Source organism: Taudactylus pleione, unplaced genomic scaffold (assembly GCF_031769625.1).
Source record: "Taudactylus pleione unplaced genomic scaffold, aTauple2 ptg000009l, whole genome shotgun sequence".
NCBI lineage: Eukaryota > Metazoa > Chordata > Amphibia > Anura > Myobatrachidae > Taudactylus > Taudactylus pleione.
In genome coordinates this window covers 6,170,866-6,187,884 of record NW_028284412.1, presented here as the reverse complement: position 1 = coordinate 6,187,884, position 17,019 = coordinate 6,170,866, and the positions used below count along the sequence as shown (strand labels likewise).

Below are 17,019 nucleotides of genomic sequence, written 5' to 3'. Positions count from 1 at the left end.
AATTAATGTTTAAGTACTCATTTTTATGCAGTTATAGAAAGGCAACAAATGTTTCCAATAACAGGATTAGGAATACCTGCTATTGAGTCTTAATATATATTTTTTAATGTAGTTCTGTATACTGAGTTTGCATTTGGCAACAAAAAACTAAAAAAAAAACATATTTATTTATCAAACCAAAATAAGTGGGTTTTTTTAACATTATGGATTTCAATGTCATATTCCATGTTCTGCCACAGTAGAAACAGTTTAAACATCCTATGGTCTTGTTACTTCAGTCAAAGATGGGATCATTCATCTGAAAGTTATGTCACCATGGGAGTGGGTTGAAGCATTCTTTCCTTCTGGTATACACTCTGAAAACCTTACATGAGGATTATATTGTATTGAAAGAGAATATATTGGCATGACCCAAAGATTAATATTTATTTAGTCCTCTCAAGAAATATCAGAGAGCTCCCAGTACAATTTATTATATTTAAAACCGATGAATTTCCTTAGAGACAATGGACAGAAGAAATGAAACAGGAAAAGGGGTTATTAAAAAATATTAATGGAACAACTAGAGGAAGCAAAAATTGTGTTTAAACTCCTGCAAGGTAAATGATAAGAAATTGAACATGAATGGTCTTTTTTATGGCTTCATAGTGGGGAACCGTTAGAATATTTATGTTTGCACATTCAAAGCCAACTGTTAATGCTGCAGTCAAATATTCTCTGCACTTAGGGTCTGATTCAGAGACAGCTGGAATTGTACAGCCGCACACAAGCGGCTGTGCAACTCCGTCCATTTCGAATGCAAATGCAGAAGAAGGTGTCACACACCACCTTGCTGCATCTGTGTGATCCCAGCACTGCGACCGAGTTCACAGCCCGGGGTCACTATCGGAACAATCGCGACCATCAGACGCATTTGATGTCCCTTTGGCCAGGCTGCGGGAGCTAAAGATTCCCACAGCCTGGCCGGGTCTGCGTGGGTGCACACAGTCTTCCTGGCCTCGTTCCTCCCGGAAAACGGGAGCGACACACTCCCGTTTCTGGGAACGCTGCCAGGGAACACCCCCGCTCCGCCTCCGAAACGGGAGACACTGCGAGCGAACCCGCAGACGGAGGGCTGCACATGCGCAGTACACCACCTGCCCATGCGCAGTCCTCCCACCATCGGAGATGTGCACTAACCATCGGATTAGTGTACATCTCTGAATAAGGTCCTTAATCCACTTATCATGGTATTCATCATGAGTCCTTTGTGCATGTCAGACAATGATTATGCTTAAGGGTCACAAAATAAACAATTTGATAAGTAAGGAGGAAAAACAACTAATGTCCTCTACAAAGTAATCTTAGAGGACCTCGGTTAAAAAAGACTAATCGCTGAAAATTTTAAATTTCTCCTGTGCGAAACCGGCGCTAGTATACTATAGATCACGCAAGAAATGTCACAATCCTGACTCATTTTTCCCATATTCATCTATGTTTTACCTCTGCGGTGTTGTTTCAGCTAGCGCTGAGGTCTGCTCGCGCTGTGACCGCACATCACTCCTAGATGATGCAGAGGTTCGCCTGCACTGCACATCGCATCCAGCTGGATATGAGGTCTGTCCACACTGTTCCTGCTCTGTGCTCTCCGTGTGTTTACTCAGCATGCTAGCACTCAGGCTGCACACCAGAGTTCCCTTCAAAACTCAGTATGGGTGCAGCCATGTTGGATTCAGTCACTTGACTCTCCTCCACAACTCAGAGTACTGCTCCTAGACCAGCTGATCACAGCATCCAATCCCTGGGAATCCACCCTTATAAATTGCACTTTCTGATTGGCCTCCATTGCCAGTGCAACGTCGCTTCTGCTGAAGTTATAGCTCTGGACTGAGGGCCTGATTCAGACACGCTCGCAAGCGGGTCGATGGTGGCCCAGTGCGCATGCGCACAACGGAGCCGGCTCCGTCGTGCGCATGCGCGAGACCCAGATAGCGACGGGCAAACTGTCGCTCCGGGTCTCGTACCAAAGGGGGCGTGCTGTCGATGTTGAGTGACAGCATGCCCCCTTTGGTGGGTGGGGCTAGGGAGTGGCTGCCCAAACTGAGGCGTTCCCATGTGAATGCCTCCATTTGGGGGCGGCCCCACTGACATCACGAGTGATGTCAGTGGGAGAGATTTCGGCTCTGTGAGAGCCGAAATCTCTCTTGGGCTTGCGGCAACGAGACCCCACAAGGGTCTCGTCGCAAGCCCGATGGTCGCGATGGTCTTGACCATCGCGACCATCTTCCTGGCCGCTCGCTCTAGCTGTGGGTGGTCACCCACAGCTATGCGAGCGGCCAGGAGGCCGCTCTAAAAAACAAGAAGGCCGGCCCTGAATCAGGGCCTGAGCTCCCAGGTACTTTGTATCTGAACGGTTCCAGTCAAAGCGATTCCAGTTCCAAATCTGGTTGCAAGTCTCCACTCCATCTGTGCTCCGGTCTGTGAATCCACTGAGACTTGTTCCTAACTACAACCATTGGTTCCAGCTGATATCTCCAACCATTGGTCCTAGCTGATATCTCCAATCATTGGTCCCAGCCGATATCTGCAATTATTGGTCCCATCAATACCTCCAACCATTTGTCCCATCCGATACTTCCATCATTCAGTTCCAAACTGACCCAGTACTGCAATTCATCATCATTGGTTCCAAATCGCCCAGTCCTGCAATTAATCATCATCGGTCCCAAACCGATCCAGTACTGCAATTCATCATCATCATCGGTCCCAAACCAATCCAGTACTACAATTCATTAACATCGGTTTCAAATCAATCAAGTTCTTCAATTCATCAACATCGGTCTCAAACTTATCAAGTTCTTTACTATGTCCAAACATTAGTAAGATTTATTCACAAGGTCAGTGACACAGGGGGGTATCTATAATGGGTGCAGGGTGTGTGGGGAACATGGGCCCCTGGGTCCAGGGGAGCCCTGCACCGCACACCCTGCACCCATAATATTACTTACCTCTACGGAGTCCCAGGTCAGCGCGGGTGTCCGGCGCTGGAAAACGACTGGAAAATGGCCGCGGCGCCCATTTTTCCACCGTTTGCGCATGCGCAGTCCAGGGAAAATGGCAGCCGTGGCCATTTTCCTGGTGACCTGTGCATACACTATAGACTCTGGGCACACTCTAGTGCCCAGAGTCTATAACTCGGGCGCTGGCCGCGCACAGCTCAGTGCGCTGCCGGCCGCCGGGCGGAGAGGAGGGGGCCCTTGTCGGAGACTGCACACGGGCTCCCTCCTCTCTAGAAACACCCCTGCAGTGACAGGTAGTCAGCATTTGGGGAAGGTAACAGAGGATGTCTAAATAAATTCAGGCATGTTGGTACTGCTTTCTGGGTGTGCTCTGGTGAACCTCCGCAGATTTGTATGCAGCTGGAGAGGCCCCGGCATCTTAGGTGAGACTCTCATTCTGAGACAGCTCAGAGACTCGATATGCGATCGATGTTTCTGATGTTTTCACTTTTGTACGCAAGCGATGGATGTGAGAAACTGGAGGTGGGCACCGCTGTGCAGAAGATGGCAGCTGAGTCATTAGCATATTTTCGCAAGTCCGCTGTGTACGGGAACACAGTAGAGGCAGCCATTGCATGCATCTTTGAATCAGGCCCTGAGTCTGCTAAATAGTTTCTACAGAAGCAGATTCCCTACACGCTGAAATGGAACAGCTTACAAGAATAATAAACACTTCTGCTGTTTTTTTTCATATGAACCCAAGTCAGCTCCCAGTGATTTAATATGTTCCAATATTAAGAGCCACTAAAGGTCATTTCTGGAAGTAGAAAAATGATGTGATAAAATCATTTCTTCCTGTTTCATCTAATATGGAATAGATGTTTGGGCCACTGCACCTATTTCGATATGTTTGCTCACTGACTGGTAGATGAGTAGTTATTTGAACAATTGTATATCTTCAATAATACACATGATTATGCACATACTGTAGATGCAAAATAGAAACATCATTTGTTGAACTTTACATCATAATAAACATCATATAAAAGTGTGGAGCTTGCCAGTCAGTGTGACATATTTTGCACAACAAATGCAATTTTTTTATTGAGTGAATACTTTAAATTAAAAATGTTAAATTAGGTCACTTCAATAACTCTAGCTGTCTTGTGTGTTTTTTTTTGTTTAAGAAATGTGACCCTACAGTGGGGTGAATTAGAGGTGGATGCATTTGCATACATCTGACCACCTGCTTGGATACTGACCGGATCTTCATCTACTGGTTCAGCTCCTGAATACCCGGCTGCTTATATACCTTCTTTTGGCTACTTGACTTCAGGTACGTTACCAGGGACATGACAGGATACTCGAGCCTAAAATGGAGTCCGCCGAAAATGTGCCTATTAAGTGGCGTGTATCAAGTTCAGCCACCATGATAATTGAGTGCCAGGCAGAATTAAAATTTCTCAAATAAAGTTTTGTGGGATTTGATTCACGGATTAAACAAGAAATGCAAACTATTTCACAAAAAGCCTGGGATGCACATAATGGTTTTCAAGAATTTTTTATGTGAATATCTCAACATGAAAAACGTATATTAGAATTAGAGAATCGATCACCTGCTGTATCTCCCTCTTCTACTACACTTCCTCTCCCACCAGCCAGTTTTGGGGGAGACCCTCAAAAGCTTTGTGGATGTATTAATCAGTGTCAGATGCACTTTGACCTATATAATTCCCACTTCAAAACTGAAAGGCTGAAGGTACGATGTATTCTTTTGTTACTTAAAGATGCAGCACTGACATGGACATCACCCTACATTGAGACCAAGAGCCCCATATTAGAGAGTTTTGATGAATTTCTCAAAGCCATGAGATTAACTATTGATGATCCAAACCGGAAGGAAAAGGCTGAAAAGGCATTACTGAAACTTTGTCACGGTAAACGCACAGTTGCAGAATATACTGCTGATTTTCAGAGATGGGTTCTGGAAACCACATGGAATGCTGAGGCACAACTGTCTGTTTACCGTAAAGGACTGTCTGATATCATTAAGGATGAATTAGCTCGGGCAGATGCACCCACTGAACTGGAACCTTATATACATCATTGCATTCGTATTGACACCCATTTAACTGAGAGATGGCAAGAGAGAAGAGCCTCAGCCTGGACTAATCAAAATTATTGCAAATCTACTGCCGAGGTGAAAACAAATGCAGAATTTGAGATTGAACCCATGCAAGTGGACACACTTCAAAAACGAAGTTTAAATGAAAGACGAGAGCAACACCACCAGGATAACTTGTGTCTTTACTGCGGAAAACCAGGGCATTATGTATCAAATTGTCCCAGAAGACCTAATAAAGCAGTAGGTTGATCTTTCTGATAAAGAATCTGTGAATTCTGATACTCCTCACCAATTAAATGCTATTATCCCAAGTTTGTCTTCTTTAGCAACAATTGAGAAGAATAAAGGAAATCATAATTCTCACTTCACAATTCCAGTTCATTTCCAGGTCAATTCTCATTGGATTTCCACTTCAGCCATGGTGGATTCTGGTGCAAATGGCAACTTTATGAATATAATGTTTGCTAAGAAGAACAAAATAAAGTTCCTAGAAAGACAGACACCCATTTTAATGGAAACTGTAGATGGTTCACCCCTGAACTCCGGTCCTGTTACTCATGAAACTGAACCCTTTGAACTAGCAATTGAATCATGTTACTGTGAGACTATTACCTTTCTCCTGATCTCCTATCCCCAATTTCCCATTATTCTAGGAATTCCTTGGTTAGCTGCAAATAATCCAACCATCAACTGGGAAGCAAAGACAGTTTCATTGTCTCAGGAGATTGGTGTCTCTGAGGCTAAAGCTGAACCCTCTCATATAGAGGAGAACAAGAGTTGCAATTCCCTGCCAGCATTGGAACAATTACCTCCACAATATCAAGAGTTTGGTGATGTTTGTGATAAAAGGAATGCTGACAAACTACCACCTCATGATTGCCCAGTGGAGTTGATACCTGCGGCCACCATACCTATTGGATGCATTTACCCATTAGCTGAACCTGAAATGAAGGTCGTTAAAGAATATCTTGATGAAAATACTACAAAAGGTTTTATTCATCCTTCAACATCACCAGCAGGAGCGCCTATTTCTTTGTGAAAAAGAAGGATGGTTCCTTAAGACCATGTATTGATTATAGGGAACTGAATAAAATTACAATTTAAAATCGCTATCCTCACCCCCTCATTTCAGAATTGTTGGACAGACTTCTACCAGCTAAAATTTTCACTGAATTAGATCTAGGAGGGGGCATATAACTTAATCCGCATAAGACCTGGCGACGAGTGGAAGACTGCATTTCGTAGCAAATATGGACATTATGAAAATTTGGTAATGCCTTTTGGGCTGTGTAATGCCCCTGCAACATTCCAACATTTTATAAATGATGTTTTTAGAGATCTAATTAATCAGTTCATTGTCGTATATCTTGATGACATACTAATCTTCTCAAATTCATAGGAAGAACATCACCAACACATGCGAACTGTGTTTGCAACATTAAGCTGGAGAAGTGTGAATTCCATCAAACTCAAGTTCAGTTTTTTTAGTTACATCATTTCACCTGAAGGCTTAAAGATGGAGCCTGACAAGATTCAGTCTATTGTAGATTGGCCAACTCCAAGAAATAATACAGAGGATCAAAGGTTTATAGGTTTTGCCAACTTCTATAGACGCTTCATTAAAGATTTTTCCAAGATCGTGGCACCAATTACTCTTTTAACCAAGAAGGGATAATCTTTCCATTGGTCTCCCGAAGCTGAAAATGCGTTTTCCTTGCTGAAGACAAAATTTACGACAGATCCCATATTAATTTATACCAACCCAGAGCTCCCTTTTATTCTCGAGACAGATGCTTCAGATTCTGCAGTTGGGGCAATTTTGTCACAAAGAGTAGGAGAGAAGATGTTATTGCATCCATGTGCCTTTTTCTTTTCCGTAAAATGACTGCCTCTGAACGAAATGACGAAGGAAATAAAGAACTATTGGCCATTGTATCTGCATTCACTGAATGGAGGTATTTGCTAGAGGAGGCCTCACACCAAGTGATTGTATGTACAGAGCACTGAAATTTAGAGTTTGTTCGTTCTGCTAAGAGACTTTCAACCCAGCAAGCCAGATTGAGCTTATTCCTGAATTGTTTTGATTTTGTTATTTCTTACAGACCAGGATCCTGCAATGGGAAAGCTGATGCTCCATCCAGAGCATATATTAATGACTCTCCTCAAGTGGAATCAGAAGAAACAATCCTCCCTAAGTCAAACTTTTTAGGAGCTATTGGCACAGGTGAGCTGATATCTGATATCAAAGAAGGCTACAGGACAGATTACTTCCTTTTAAGTCCTCCTTTAGATGTACATTTAGCCACAGGAACAACTTATGGAAATACGAACATCGCTTGTATGTACCAGCATCAGCACGATTAAAAGTACTGCAATTTGTATATGACTCTACACTGGCAGACCACAAGGGTGTACAAAAAAGCCATGAACTGTTATCTCATTATTTCTGGTGGCCAAAATGTAGAGGATGTTAAAAAATTTGTACTATCTTGCAGTATTTGTGCCCGATCTAAGGTTCCCCATAGTTCTGCACTTGGACTCTTACAACCATTACCTATTCCCTCTCATCCATGGGGGTCAATTTCCCTGGACTTTATTGTTGAGTTACCTCCATCAAAAGGTATGACTACAATCTTAGAGGTGGTGGATCGACTCACAAAGATGGCCCACTTTGTGCCCTGTCATGGACTACCCTCTGCGAAAGAAACAGCAGAATTGTTGATTAAAGAAGTGTTTCAACTACATGGGGTACCTGATGATATGGTTTCAGATCGGGGGGGTTCAATTTACTTCACGTTTTTGGAAGCAATTTTGTACAGCTCTTAATATAAAGATTAACCTGTCAACTGCCTTCCATCCACAATCAAATGGTCAAACAGAGCGAACCAACCAGACATTAGAACAATATTTAAGGTGTTATAATTGCCATATGCAAAATGATTGGGTTGATGTTCTCCCAATGGCAGAATTTTCATATAATAACTCTTAACATTCCTCCACCAAACAGAGTCCTTTTTCTTCCAATCTGGGGTATCACCCAAATCTGCTCCCTAATTTTACACAGGATTGCGCTATTCCTGCTGTTGCTGAAAGACTACAATCTCTACAAAGTAATCTTGAGGTGTTAAAAGAAACATTGCATCATGCCCAGGACAGTTACAAGAGAATTGCTGATAGGCACCGTAAAGCTACACCAGTTTTTAAGATTGGCGATAAAGTCTGGCTCTCTACATGAAATCTAAAAATAAGTGTGCCTACTCCAAAACTAGGGCCAAAATTCATAGGTCCATTTAAGATCTTAGCTCAGGTCAATCCAGTTTCTGGAGTCCATGAGGATTCATCAGTTTTTCACAGCTCCCTGTTGAAACCAGTCATGCCAAATCCATTTCCTGGACGCATCTTACCTCCCCCAGATCCTGTCCAAGTAAATGAACATGGGGAATTTTTGGTAGAGGGAATTCTGGATTCACGCATTCATCGAAACAAGCTTCAATATTTGATAAAATGGCAGGGGTATGGCCCAGAAGACAATTCATGGGAACCAAAAGAGAATGTTCATGCCCCTCAATTACTGCGTGAATTCCATCAGAGATATCCAAATAAACCCGGCAAATTACCGTCCGGAGGACGTTGTTGTAGGTAAGAATACTGTAAGGAATTGTATCTGACTATCACACCTCTGACCACAAGAGGTCACTATTTGTTTCTGATTTGCCCTTAACCAAGATGGCCAGTGTTACGTCAGTGGACTCCATCTTGGATCCTGTTTCCTGTTTGGGCCTATAAATAGCCATTTCCTGATTTAAACCATGCTTGAGTATTCTGCTTGCTCAGCTCCTGTTACTTGTTCCTGCATACCTGATTTACCTGTGATTAACTCCTGGTATACGAACATTGGCATACATCTGAGTACCTGCTTGGATACTGACCGGATCTTCATCTGCTGGTTCAGCTCCTGAATACCCAGCTGCTTATATACCTTCTTTTGGCTACTGGACTTCAGGTACGTTACCAGGCACGTGACAATCAGTGATCACACTAAGCCATTAAATGCAGCAGTAGGGCAAAAGGAGTATGGAAGCGAGTCTGGGGGACCTGCAGAAGAACCTAGCACTGCCCTGGACATATATGTACATATTGGTCTCGTTATGCACTGGACAGAGTATTATTATATGGTTTTAATAATTAACCCTATTGATGGTCTAGAGCAGGGAATCGGGATCTAAGCCCGGCATATGAAATACAGACGCCAGAAGATGAAGATTCCACCTGAGGTAACACCCCTAACCCTTCGCTCTCTTCCCCTCTAACCCTAACCCTCCCTTAGCGGTGCCTATCCCTAACCTCCCCCCTAGTGCCTAACCCTAACCTCCTCCCCTCCCAGGGGTGCCTAAACCTAACCCCCTGGGGGGGGCTAAGCCTAAGCTCCCCTTAGTGGTGCCTGACCCTAACCCCTCCTTCCATTAGCCTAAACCTAACCTTCCCGGGGGGGCTAACCCTAAGTCCCCCCAGGCATCCGGATTTCGGCATGGGGCTGATGATAGGCGTCGGTATTTAGATGCCTATCATTAGTCCCATGCCGGGATTTCAGTCGGGAAGCTGGCTTCCTAACTACATCCCTATAGCAGTGCACCCCTAACAGTGCATGTTTTCTAGATCTACTAGTTGATGCACAAGTTTATTCATTACAAGCTGACATATGTTCAAAGATCCACAGGTGGTGCTAATTATTTCATTTGTGATACTTAGAAGATCATGCAGCATTAGTAATATTCTATTATATTACTATTTCTATTGTGGTCATGGTGTGGGCTGGGGAGGGGGTTTCTAGGCAACTGGAAACCACCACTGTGTTTGCCTATGGTGGTGCAAATCCACCGATGTTCATACAAAGACAAACTACTGGTGGACCATCGGATGCAGTCATGGACATTGTACCAAAGGCACCAAATGTCCGAGGGACCATGGCCGCCAGCGACACACCTGTGACACTCCCCCAACTGCTACCTACCACCAGGGATGTGCAGTCAGGGTAGGCAGAGCCTCCCCTGTCACACTCCCTGTCAGACTGCAGAGTTTTTACTATAAAAATTATTAGAATAATACAAAGAAGATATTTATAACTTATAAATATCTTCTTTGTATTATTCTAATTGTTTTTATAGGTAAATCTCACCAAAATTGCAGCACTCTCTGGAAATACAGGGAGAGACAAGAGATGAGACAGTAAGAGCTAAGCCTCACCTCTGATAGCTCAGACACTGCCTGGAGCTGGAGGCTGGGCCATAAAGCAGCAAATAAAACAAATAATAATAGAGCTAATGGGGGCATGCCTCACTGTGAGTGGGCATGCCTTGAGCTCTGATGGACACCTCTGATTATTAGGTGACAAGTCCAGAAAGTACTCAGGCATCGAAGCTCAGCAGCAGCACCAAGGAGGGAAGGAAATTGGAATATTGGTGTAGACGGAGGAAACACACAAAGGGGAAAAAGGTGAAGAGGATCCGTTGCTGGGGGAGATCTGTATGTGTGAGGGAAATCTTCTGTGCTAGTGGGAGATATGTGTGAGGGGAATCTGTGTGAGTGGGAGATCTGTGCAAATGGGACTGGTTCATATATGTATGTGTAAATCTGGCTCTGTTACCAGCCAATGCCTCCCCATCCATTGACCTCACCACACGTCCCCCCATCCATTGACCTCACCACACGTTCATGGTCCACCACTCCATTTACCACCCAGAAACGCCCATCGAAAATGCATGGATCTCCATATAATTTCAATCTGCATCCCCCAGCGGTAACCAATGTGATGCATACGCAGTGCCTCTAGGGTGCATGTGCAGACTTAAAACATCAGGCACTTGCGCCCCATGCTGCACTAGCATCCACCTCTGAATCAAGCCAAGTATCTTTACTTATGCTGGGCATACATTATACAATTATCTGGGCAACCTGTCTGATATCGTCGGGTCGCCCAGATGATTGTTCTGTGTATTTGCTCATATGATCGCAAAATATCAATCGGTTGGACATGCCGAATAATCCAGCATGTTCATCTAATGCAATAGTTTTGGAATTGGAAGTCGGCTACAACAGGACATTTAACCTGTTCCTTTTAAACTTTTAACTTTGTAAACTTTTAAGCTCTCTGCATTAAATACAATCTAAAATTGCAAAGCATGTTATCCACTACAAATACAGTAATTATCACTCCTTTATTAGGAACTTGTCCCACTGTAAAATGTTTTGCACCCTAGGGTTATTGGTATGCGTTTAAAAAACAAGTGTCACTTGTCTCATTACACTAAATTTCTTGAAAGCTAAGTGGTACACAAATAAACTTTAGAGATTTGGAAATTACTTCAATGCACTTGGGGATGTTGTTGTGTATCGCAATTACTTTAATTATGAGGATTGCTGTGTATATTAATTAGTGACTTAAAGTGGATGTTAAATAATTATGACTGTTTTATTGGGTGATCAGGCATGGAAAAGGATTCCGAATGTGTGTATGAGCACTGCACAAGTCTTATGGTGGGTATCATTTCTCAATGATATTGTTTTCGCAACAGGGTGGTATCTGGAAAAAAATTAATATAGCTCAAATGCAATGGTTTTGCTGTGGGAGAAATCCTCTACAACCACCAGCTAGAGATGTGCAATCTCAAACATTTAAAAAAATTATATGAAATATACAGTATCAGTACTCCATCAAGAAAAACAAAATCCTGTTTTTTGCATGAACCCTTGATTTGCCCAATTTCCACCAACAGAAAATTAATCTTAGGAATAGTTGAAACTGCGAAAATCCAATACGGGTTTATGCAGGGCCGTAACTAGGGTGGATAAGGGGGCACGTGACCCGAGTGCCGGACTTGAGGGGGTACCAGGTAGAGGCTTCCGGGAGGCTAGGTTGCTGCTCTTGTGGGTTTGGAGCTGCATTCCGGCCTTGAAAGGCACAGAGATACCGTCAGTCTAATGTGGTGCCGTCAGTCCAATGTGGTGCCGGTCGCAAGCCAATCAGTACTCGCGGATTGGCAGCCATTCAGCAGAGGCTGCCGGTCTGTGAGCTCCAATTGGTTTGCGAGTGGCGCCACATTACTGAAGGCAGTACTGACAGTTCCCCAGCATGTGCCAGCCCCGTCCCGCACCACCCTGAGCTCACACACCGCACAGCCCTGGCAGGTAAGAGAAGGGAGATGAAGCCTTACTGTGGCTTAATGTAAAAGAGGCCTTACTGTGGCATAATGTAAACGGGGCCTTACTGTGGCATCATGTGTAAGGGGCAATACTGTGGCATAATGTATATGGTGCATTACTGTTGCATAAATGTATAAGGGACATTACTGTGTGGCATAATGTGTTGTAAGGGGCATTACTGTGGTATAATGTGTTATAAGGGACATTACTGTGTGGCTTAATGTGTTGTAAGGGGCATTACTGTGGCATAATGTGTTATAAGGGACATTACTTTGTGGCATAATGTGTTATAAGGGCCATTACTGTGTCACAACACTACATACCCTTTTTGTCCTCTATGTTCAAATTTTTTTGGGGTGCCAAATAATGGGCTTGCCCCGGGTGACAAAAATCCTACTTTCAGCCCTGGTTTATAGGATAGGTTGCAGCCTGCAAACAACTAGATTCGTTTCCTAGTTAATAGAAAATAGATATCGTGTAGGGGATGCTCTTGGGGCTTACTTATGCAGAGGGGGGGGGGGTTTGTGGGAGGGAAGAAAAAGTGTGTGGGGGGATAGATAAACAAAATGCAGCTGTAATATGGTCACAATAAAAATTATTTATTCCACAATAATTAAAACAGCAATATTTGTGCTGTTCGAATAGCCATATTCACTGGTAAGTCAAACAAAATATGCATCATATCACACCAATCATCACATGAAGGGCAAGTTTCATCCAATGAATTTCATATAATAATTAAACTTGGTAGAGACTTACACATAACTGGCAATATATATATATATATATATATATATATATATATATATATATATTTATTTATATAATCAAATGTAATCAGAAAGAAACAGTCAAATAATAATGAGCCTGACCAGCCTTGGATGTGGTAAAAAAAAAAAAAGTCCAGAGACCTGTATATCCTATAAATTGCTTTGCCTACCTGGCTATTCAATGCTAGGTACTGTATACATAAGTCAGTTCAGATGGTTGCTGTATTGCATCAGGGTGGAGAACAATTATTACACATAGTGCGCCTGATTCAGAGATGGACGGAACTGCAGAGCCACACACAAGCGTCTGCGCAATTCTGTCCACCTAAAATGCTAATGCAGCAGGAGGTGTCTGTAGGAAGCAGAGACCTCCTTGCTGCATCTGTGATCCCAGTGCTGCGCCCGAGGAGGAAGCCTGGGATCACCATCGCGACCATCGAAGATGACGGCCAGCTATGTCCCCACACGGCATGCGCAGACCCCAAAACTTTGCAGATTTGCTCTAACCATCGGGTTAGCTTACCTCTTTGAATCAGGAACAGCGTTTGTACTGTCTATGCAGCATACAGTAATTCTGGTGATGTGATGATAAGTCCAGAGACCTGATTATCCTAAACAAAGCTACCTGGGATGGTGTTAGTCATAATATGAGCTGCTTCAGTTCCCCTTTTCCCACAATCGTGGTCCAGATAGCAGCGGTGATGGTCCTGTTGCTACTGCATTCACACTGCCTGGCTATGCTGTGCACTTCCTGGTTGCTGGATAACACTATGAAATGCACAGCAACTACTTCCGGTTCCTTGTGCCGCTGTTTCCGGCATTCTGGGTTTCCACAGTGTATAAGATTCCTCCAATCGGTTTTACCCTTCAGGGGCTGACAAAGAAATGAACCGGAAGTAGCCTCTGTGTGTTCCATAGTGCGATCCAGCAACCAAGGAGGTAGACAAAAAAGTTTGGTCGTCACTGTTGACACCATCTAGTTGTGTAAGCTAATGCATGAGCAAGTAGAAATAAAAATTTGTGCTGCAGAGCTGCATTTTTGCATCCCAGTATAGTTGCCATCTTTATGGGCCTGATTCTAAATCAGATGGATCTCTCCTCATGGATGCAGATAGCAATTTTTACCATACAGAGCATGTGCAGAAGTGACGTTATGCAGTTTCACATATCTACAATTAACTCTCAGTTGGACAGATCTCTGCCAGACCTTTACATTATATGGGCGGAAACTGGGTAGCAACTGGGTGGCAACTCACAAAAGATCTGTTTCGTGGGAGTGTCATGGGCATGTAGCTAAAGCTCCATGTGATTCTGAGTCATGTGTACAAGGAATGGGAACCTCTTTCTTAGTGATCTCTTGCACTTGCATGGGGCTGGGGCAAGTGCCATGTTGGTGTGGTTGGCGTTCAATCAGTGAGGGCTCCCCCTCCATCCACTTGCACTCCACAGTGGTCATCCACTTACTGAGCACAAGTTGGCAGTCTGTGGGGGGGGGGGAGGAATCAATGACCCCTACCACCTGCTATAAATGCCTATTTTCTCTGCACTGTATAGCCAGGGGCAGGGCACGACAATGCAATTGTGACTCCATGCCCCCTGTACTGCCCACTTTCCTGGCCGCCACATCACCCCTGTGCCGACCTGGCTACCCCCTCCTGGACTCAGTAAGTATGCGTATTCATGGTGCCACAGTCCTTACACCTCCCACAAGTATGTTTTGTATATACAAATAACATAAATCAATTAAATAAAATGCAATCCAGGGATTGCCCATGCAATTGAATTTAGCAATATATCCCCCATCGTGAATATCAAGGTGCATCCATGAATCACATTTTTAAAAATGTTTTATGGCTCTCAATCAAGAATTACCGTGCAATCTCTAGTTAGAAACTATAGTGCGTATAAGTAATTTTCTTAACCAGTTTTCCAATTTGTCTAAATCAGATATACTATCTTCATAAAAGCATTGTCCTGTTTGGTTTACCAAACAGGACAATGCTTATTTTCTTCTTTGGCATTTTTAGGTCTAATGATTGTCAAAAGGCTGCACCCCCTTTAAATATACACAATCTAATTGGTATAATACAGACAGTGTTGGACTTGTGCAAGGATCCATTATGTCCGTTGTCCCTTTTCTATGAATTTTGAATGGTACTAAACCTACATTGTTTATTGTTATATGCAGATTTGGACACCATTCTTCTTGGGCCATCTGCAAGGTCAATAATAAAAATATAAAAATGTTATGTTTGTTTAATTTCATAATTTTATTTTATAACATGCATTTTGCTACATGCTAAGGAATTGTGGAATTTTATTCTGTAGTATATAATTTAAGTCTCTGAACATCAATTACTATGGCTCTCGCATGGAGTTTACAGTACCTTTTTAAATGCTGTATGAATTTATAACTACTATTGATATTAAGCCAGGTTTATTATGAGTCTGAATATTAATACATTTTACATTTCTAGTGTGTGAAAAAGGGAAACATTGGGTACTTATTAATGCTTTTTGTGCTTTGAAGCCAGGCAAATGCATCATTTAAAATGATCTCTGCGGTACCACACTAGGAACTATAACCCAGACTGAATATATCCAAATTCTAACAATTACCTTAAGTCAGTTATCTATTCCAAGTACTAGTATTATCCCCATATACTGAATATGGATTTATGGCTTTTATTTAAATTTATGGATTTTATCTTTGTTCAACTAAATTAAAGGAATTACATTCGTTTGAGTTAGATTTTTATCCGTCATAATAAGCAACTATACTTCCTACCTAGTCTAAACTGTTGTCTAGATATACTCTTTCTTACAACGTACAGGTAAGTGGAAGGGTCCTTTGTCCTTATGGGTAGGGCATATTAGGTAAACATACTTCTGTTGACATCAGCCGATTGTAACATGAAAAGTTATTTGATGTAGAATTCTAATCTTTAAAGTTAGCAAACTGACACAGCAGCAGGGAATCGGTATGTAATACCGCCGGCCGCAAGGCCGGCAGTTCGAATCCCGGCAGCGTCAGGCCGACAGAGGAAGAGATCCCGGCAGCGGCAGCCCGACAGCGCAGGAAATCCCATTCGTCCCCAGGTAAGTACAAACTGACCTAACCTACCCCCCTAACCCTCCCTTACCCTAACCTCCCCCCCAAGTGCCTAACCCGAATCCCCCCTCAAATTGCCTAAACCTAACCCCCCCCTTCCCCGCTGCCTAACCCTAACCTGCCCCCGGGGGTGCCTAACCCTAACCCCCCCTTCCCCTAGCCTAACCCTAACCCTCCCGAGGGGGTGCCTAACCCTAAGTCCACCCCGGGAGCCCTAAACCTAACCCTCCCCCCCCCGCGGCTGTCCGCTCGCAGCGCCCGGCATCCCTACGATCGGGATGCCGGTTGCCGGTCTCCCGGCGTAGGGGTAATGTCAGGCGTCTACATTTTAGACTCCTGTCATTTAACCCTAGACGGGATTGAGGAGTCGGGAAGCCGGCGGTCAGTATTGCGGCCGCCGGCATCCTAAACGTATACCAGCAGCAGGACTGGGCATCACATGCTATGCATGCCCTATGATAGCAAATGGCTTATTATTATTATTATTTAATTTTTAAGACATCACATAGTGTTCACAACACTGTACAGTAAATTTAAGTTGACGTATATTAGAACCAACACAGAGCAATGACCAATAGACTACAAAAGATGAGGACAAGGGGAGAGGGTCTGGAACCTCACTGTATCTTAAAGGGAAAGTGGTGGTGGGTTGCAGGACAGGGAAGGTAGTTCAGCACTCAATGAGCCTGTACCCAACGAATGGCTGAGCATACAGCATCGTAGTCACTGAATGGAACTTGGAGGTGAGACAAAGAGCACAGGTGGTATGGATAGTGCTAAGGGTAGGTCAGGTGAGAGGAGGAAAGTGGAGATTTAGGAGGAGGGATGGTAGGC

At 43.5% G+C, this 17,019-nt stretch overlaps 1 protein-coding gene and 1 pseudogene across 1 annotated transcript in view; one reads left to right on the top strand and one right to left on the bottom strand.

Annotated features, from left to right (window-relative positions):
* ASTN2 (astrotactin 2) overlaps positions 1 to 17,019 on the bottom strand; it is a 567,587-nt gene that overhangs the window by 381,503 nt on the left and 169,065 nt on the right. The gene's annotated exons all lie outside the window — the stretch shown is intronic.
* LOC148542736 (uncharacterized) lies at positions 6,985 to 8,746 on the top strand (annotated as a pseudogene).